The sequence below is a fragment of the Bos indicus genome, chromosome 10 (genome assembly GCF_029378745.1).
Source record: "Bos indicus isolate NIAB-ARS_2022 breed Sahiwal x Tharparkar chromosome 10, NIAB-ARS_B.indTharparkar_mat_pri_1.0, whole genome shotgun sequence".
In the NCBI taxonomy this organism is placed as follows: Eukaryota; Metazoa; Chordata; class Mammalia; order Artiodactyla; family Bovidae; genus Bos; species Bos indicus.
Window position 1 is genome coordinate 45,039,563 of NC_091769.1, and position 6,137 is coordinate 45,045,699.

The following is a 6,137-nucleotide window of genomic DNA, read 5'->3' on the forward strand; positions in this document are numbered from 1 at the left end:
GCAAAGAAACACCTATAGCTTAAACAAGCCCCTTCCCCAAGAGCCCAGCCTGGGAAACTGTACTTCTGAGCCCAATAGCAAGAAATGAGTGAAACAAAGAGACACAAATGAAACAAAGTCTCTTTGCTTTTGCAAGAGGGCAGAAGGCCCTCCAGGCTGGGACAAATCTGAAAAATCCCCTGAGCCTAGGTCTGAGCATTTGGACCCCCCCTGATATGTGGCCTACTGGGACAGATATCTTGCCAGCCCACCAGTGAGCGCTCACCCTGCACTTACTTTTCTGGTCGTGGAACTATAAATCATGTGCAATGGTTAGGGTTTCTGAACCTCAGCACCACCTACATTTTGGGCCAGATATTGTTGGGCGGGGCGGGGTGGGGGCTGTACTGGGCATTGTAGTGTGTTTGACAGTGTCCTTGGTCTCTCTCTATTCACTGGATGCCGGTAGCACCCCTCCCAGTCGTGACAAACAAAAATATCTCCGAGCTCTGCCGAATGTCCCCTGGAGGGCAACAGGGTCCCCAGTTGAGAAGCATTGCTCTAGATACATTCTTCCTATCTTTGGTAATAAGATTTTTTTTGGCTGCACTGGTGGCTCAGTGGTAAAGAACCCGCCTGCCAATGCAGGAAACATAAGAGACACGGGTTCAATCCCTGGGTTAGGAAGATCCCCCTGAGGAGGAAATGGCAACCCACTCCAGTATTCTTGCCTGGAGAATCTCATGGACCGAGGAGCCTGGTGGACTACACAGTCCGTGGGGTCGCAAAGAGCTGGACACAACTGAAGCGACTTAGCATGTACACATGCAGGAGGAATGTGGGATCTTCCCTGACCAGGGATTGAACCCATGCCCCTTGCGGTGGAAGTGTACAGTCTTAACCACTGGACCACCAGGGAAGTCCTGGCAATACGACTTTTGATTTTCAGCCGACATGTAGTCACCAGGATCAAAGATCAAGGAGCAAGACCACCACTGCAGTTATGTGTAGCCACATCGCTAAGATCTGGCCAAGGAGAGGCAGGCAGAAGTGCAACTTCCAGAACTGTCTTTAAAGGGAAGGTGTGTGTCCTTATGACGTCTTCTCCATTCCCACTGGTTAGAATGCTCTGGTGGTGACCAAAGCAGTGCCACTCGTGGGTTATGGAGGGTATCAAGAGCTAATATGGCAAAACACATGGTCAGGAAGGAATGCCAGGTCCTGGATGTCCGTGGAGATGCTGTGGTGGAGAGGGACTCTCCCGCTGGACTTAACTCACTGAGAGAAATAAACTTGAGTCACTGCTATCTTGGCTGTCTCTCCAGAGCTGATTATAGTCTCTGATGAACTCTCCTGATACCACGGCCTCTTGTCAGTCACAGTCAAATCTAATCCTAAGTAACATACATAACTCTGCCATACTTGTGGCTTCAATCACCCACTGTCCTCATGTCTGTGAACTTCAGATTTGCCCCAGCCCAGTTCTGGTAGTTCACCGGACAATTCCACACAGTAGCCATCCTCTCTCCAAGCTGCCCCTTCCCCAGTGCTCCCTGTCTTAGGAAAGGGCACCTCCACACTCCCAGCCCCGACCCCCACAGTCATCTCTGATTCCCCTCCCCCTACTCCATCTCTCTTGTACCTGCAAGACCCCAAATGCCCCATTCTGCTTCCTATAATAAAAAGGATCTATTCCTTCATTCTGCCTCAGGAGCAAGGGTCCCAGCTCAGCCCCTGACCTCTCCACACCTGGTTCATTGCAACCATCTCCTAACTGGTCTCCCTGCCTCCAGTCCCCACCCAGCCTGTCCTGGCCCTCTTGAGAACTGTTCAAGCCTTATGAGAAACATCATGACCCCCTGCCTTCTGCCACCTCATTTCACATCCCCTTACCCTTCCCTCAGCACCTCCTTCTACAGGATACTACACAGAAGTTGTCCCAGTTCCAGTTATATGCTGTGATTCTGTTTTTGCACACTCTGTGCCCTCTCTCCAATGGTCTCCCCAACTCTTGTTTGTAAACTCTTACTTCTCCTTCAAGGCCCAAGCAAAGGTCACCTCCTCCATGAGGCCTTGCCTGATTTCACCAGCAAAAGTAACCTGTTGATCTCTCCTCTATGCTATTGCAGAAACTTGCCCCTCTATCCCAGGGCTGATCCCACTGAGTTCACTGAATCAGGGTGTCTGTCTCATTTTAATGTGCTGGGAACCCACAGCACCTAATGTAATGTTGGCAAGGCATACGTGTCCAACACAGTAATGTCACCCATTTACTAAGCCCTTACTCTGTGCCAGGCCCTGAGCTAGATGCTTTATTGAAACAATCTCATTTTATCCTCAAGATCACCCTTCCGGAAGAGATGAGACTGAGTTTCAGAGAGGCTGCAGCTGCTTCAGGTCACACAACTTGTGCACAGCAGTGTCAGAGACTGATTCTCCATCTGCCACACTTGGTTCTTCCTTAGGATCTTGCCTCACCCCCACTGCTAAGCTCAGAGGTCTCCAGCGAAGTACCAACACCCAGAGCTAACTGGACCTGGGTGCAGAAAAAGCACTTTGTCCTTTTCTTCAACTAACAAGTTGAGATTTCCTGAAAAGTAATGTTAAATAGTAAACCAAGAAAAAGCACTCACAAACATATACGTATATGAAGAAGCAACTGCTCAGTTGTTTCTGACCTTTGTGACCCCATGGGGTGTAGACTGCCAGGCTCCTCTATTCATGGAATTTTCCAGGCAAGAATACTGGAATGGGTAAACCATTCCCTTCTCCAGGGGATCTTCCCAATCCAGGGATCAAACCCAGATCTCCTGCATTGCAGGCAGATTCTTTACTGTCTCAGCTACCAAGGAAGCCCCATACACATATATACATACACATTAATATATCTATGTATGTATATTATATATATACATATATATTTTAAACAAAATAGATGGGCAAGTTGTTCAGGTCCTCCCTCCAAGCTCTTACTTCCCACACTCTAAAACCAGCAGGAGGGACTAGATGATCACAATGATCCATATCAGTCCTGATAAACTATGCTTCTTCAGCTAGTTGCCCAGATGGATCTGGACTGATAAGTTTTGTTGGGAAGGGCAGGCCACTAGGGACACAGCTAAGGAAAGGGGAGGGGAAGGTCTTGTTGCAAGCTGACCGTCCCCCATCCGGGTCCCCACCCCTTTATGACTAGACCTTAGAGGTCTAAAGGGACAAAGAGACTTGCCCAAGAACCTCTCCTCAGCCTCCTCCCTCTCGCCTGGCCCTGCCTGACCAACCTGGAGTCCAAACTGCGTGCTTCCTGCAGGACCTACAAGGGTCCTGTCCCTTCTCTTGGCCTGTTCCCACGTCTTCCCTCCATGGGCCACCACCCACCCTGGGCTCCCAGGCCCTGGCTCCTCCTCCCCACTCTGGCCAGTGGGACCCTCTGGAAAGCCCCACTGACTGCTGACACAGGAAGGGAAGAGGGGAGGCTCGTGGGCGAGTTCCTGCAGAGGCTCAGGCTCTCAGCTGTAGCCGTTGGAGCCTGTCATTTCCCTTCCCCCGCCTACCCAGCTGGGAGGCCCAGAAGTTTCATCACTGCTGAGTTGCTGTCCTTATAAGGGAAGGGCCTCCTGAGCCTCTCCCTTGGGCCCTGGCTGGCTGGTAGAGAGCCAGACCAACCTCGGGGTGTCCTTTAGGGGCCAGGAAAGGTGGGCATGTCCCAGGTTGGCCAGAATTTCCCTGGGCTGAGCATCCATCTGAAGTCACAGACTCTCCAGAGAAGAAACAGGAAGCAGTTGATTGTCACCCCAGGCCCGGAACCTAGGGTGTGGAATCCCAGGTCCCGACGCTTAACTTGTGGTCTCCTAGGCAAGTTAAGTCTCAGTCCTAACCTGTAAATGGACTGAACAGAAATCTTCCTTATGAGGCCACTGGTGACAGTGAGAGACCAAAACAGGCCTGCCAAACAGCAGGGGCTCTGCGATGCTGGGCTGCTGGAGTTCATTAACCTCACTTTCTGTGAGGCAGACCATGGGCCAAGTGTTCCACAGTAATCCTGTGAAGAGGGAGATTAGCCCATTTGACAAACCGGAAAAACAGAGGCACATTTTACCTAAGGTCAATGGCTTTACCTAAGGTAAACGCATTCATGGCTAGAATTTGAATCTAGATGTGTCTGCCTCCAAATCTAAAGTCATATTTTTCTACTTACACCCTGCTACTTCCTCCAGGAACTTTGTTCCTTTAATAAAATTATGACAACAGGGCGGAATTCTACCACGACCTCTCCACCCTCCACGTACCCCCACAGGGCCTCCTGGTAATGTCTCAGAAACCTCCACTTGAGTGAGTTCATGAGGTCTTTTTTTCTGACAGCCCTGCCTCATGTCTCTGACATGTCTCCTGTCTGGGACAGGAGAGAGGGGTAAGGAAGGTGGGGAGGCAGGAACACAAGATTGGGGGGATACAAAATACGGTGGCTCCAGAAAGACACAGGGAGGTTCCCGGGCTCGGGCTCAGGTGGGATGAGCCCTCTGGATGTCCCCTTCCCCACCTGATCCTCCCACTCTGTCCTGAGTCCTGCTTGAAGGCAGCCATCTGCGGTTTGCAAAACCCCACAGAGCTTCATACCAGATACCAGGACTCGTATTTAGAAGAAAAAGGCTCCGCTTCTCTGCACAGGCCTCCTGCCCCCAGGGCCAGGAGGAAAGAAAGTTCTCACCACATCCTTCCTCAGTCTTGTGGCTGGCTGGCCACTGACACCTTCCCGGCAGCCGCTCCCTTCAAGGTGGCCCTCAGGAGAAGACCTTGTTTCTGGGCCAGAGTGGGGGCACACCCCCATCAGTAAAGGGACTTCTCTCCCTCACCTCCCTCACAGATGAAGTGAACCGATTTGCCTAGGGTCCCCCTGCTTCTGCAGGCCACCCACTTGGTATGGTGGACACACGTCAGGCGAGTGACAGGGGAATTCCTGAGGGATAATACGAAGGTCAGAGAACAGTCAGTAAGTCCCGGGTCAGGTGCTTCCTGTTGTGCTGACCACCAGGCCTGTTCAGCAGCCCTCACAGATAAGGAAGGGAGCCGACCTTTGGGGAGCAAATTGCAGTGCTTTCCCACATTAGGAGTGGGTGGCACTGTGATCCCCTTTATGAGTGAGGAAACTGAGGCCTCCAGAGGCTGAGCTTCACTGAGGTCCCTGGTGGGACTCGACACCTTGCCAGCAGCTTGACTTGCCTTGGTCGCTTGGCTTGGAGCTGTCTGCTGGCCCAGGGGTTTCTATAGAGCACTCAGCAAAGCCGTGGGTCCTGCTGAGATATGTCAGGGGTGCCACAGGCATCAGGTGAGGCCCAGGCTCACCCCAACCAGGACCAGGCTCTGAGGTTAAAATGGCAGCTGGAATAATTTTGAACCATCATAGGAAATACCTGTTCAGGCAAGAATCATCAGTGGAGACTAGATCTAGAGGGAAATTTTGATGAGATGCAACACATTTATGAATGGTCCTTTTTTTTTTTTAAGGCCACACTATGTGGAATGTGAGACCTTATTTCCCTGACCAGGATCGAACCAGTGGCCCCAGCACCGGAAGCACAGAGTCTTTATCACTGGACCACCAGGGAAGTCCTGTGCATGGTCTCTAAATGTCTCCCAGATTGCTTATTAGTTACAAAGAAAAATGTGTAACTCTGCCGTAGAAAAATTAGACACTTTGGGTGATCAAAATTAACATTATCAGTGAAGGGCAGATGGAGATTGTCTCCAGATATGATGTCCTGAGAAGGACCTAACTAACATCACCTGTGCAGTTCTCTGGGTGAGACTCTCTGACTTTGATCTAACTTGATGTATGAGGAAATCGCAACAAACCCCAAATGAGGACTATTCTATTAAAAAGCTGGGGAGGACTGTATTCTTCAAAAATACCCACATCATGGAAAACAGAAGCTGTGGAAACATTTCAGATTAAAGGGGACTTAAAGGGACATGTATGCCATATTCAACCCTACCCTGGAGGTAACATATGATTAAAGGTTATTAATGGGTCTAATGATAAAACCAGAATATGAACAGTATTCCATCCATGTTAAATTTCCTGAAGTTCCTAACTGTACTATGATTAATAATAGAAGATGCTTATTTTTAGGAAATACGTACTGAAGTATTTAGAGGAAAGG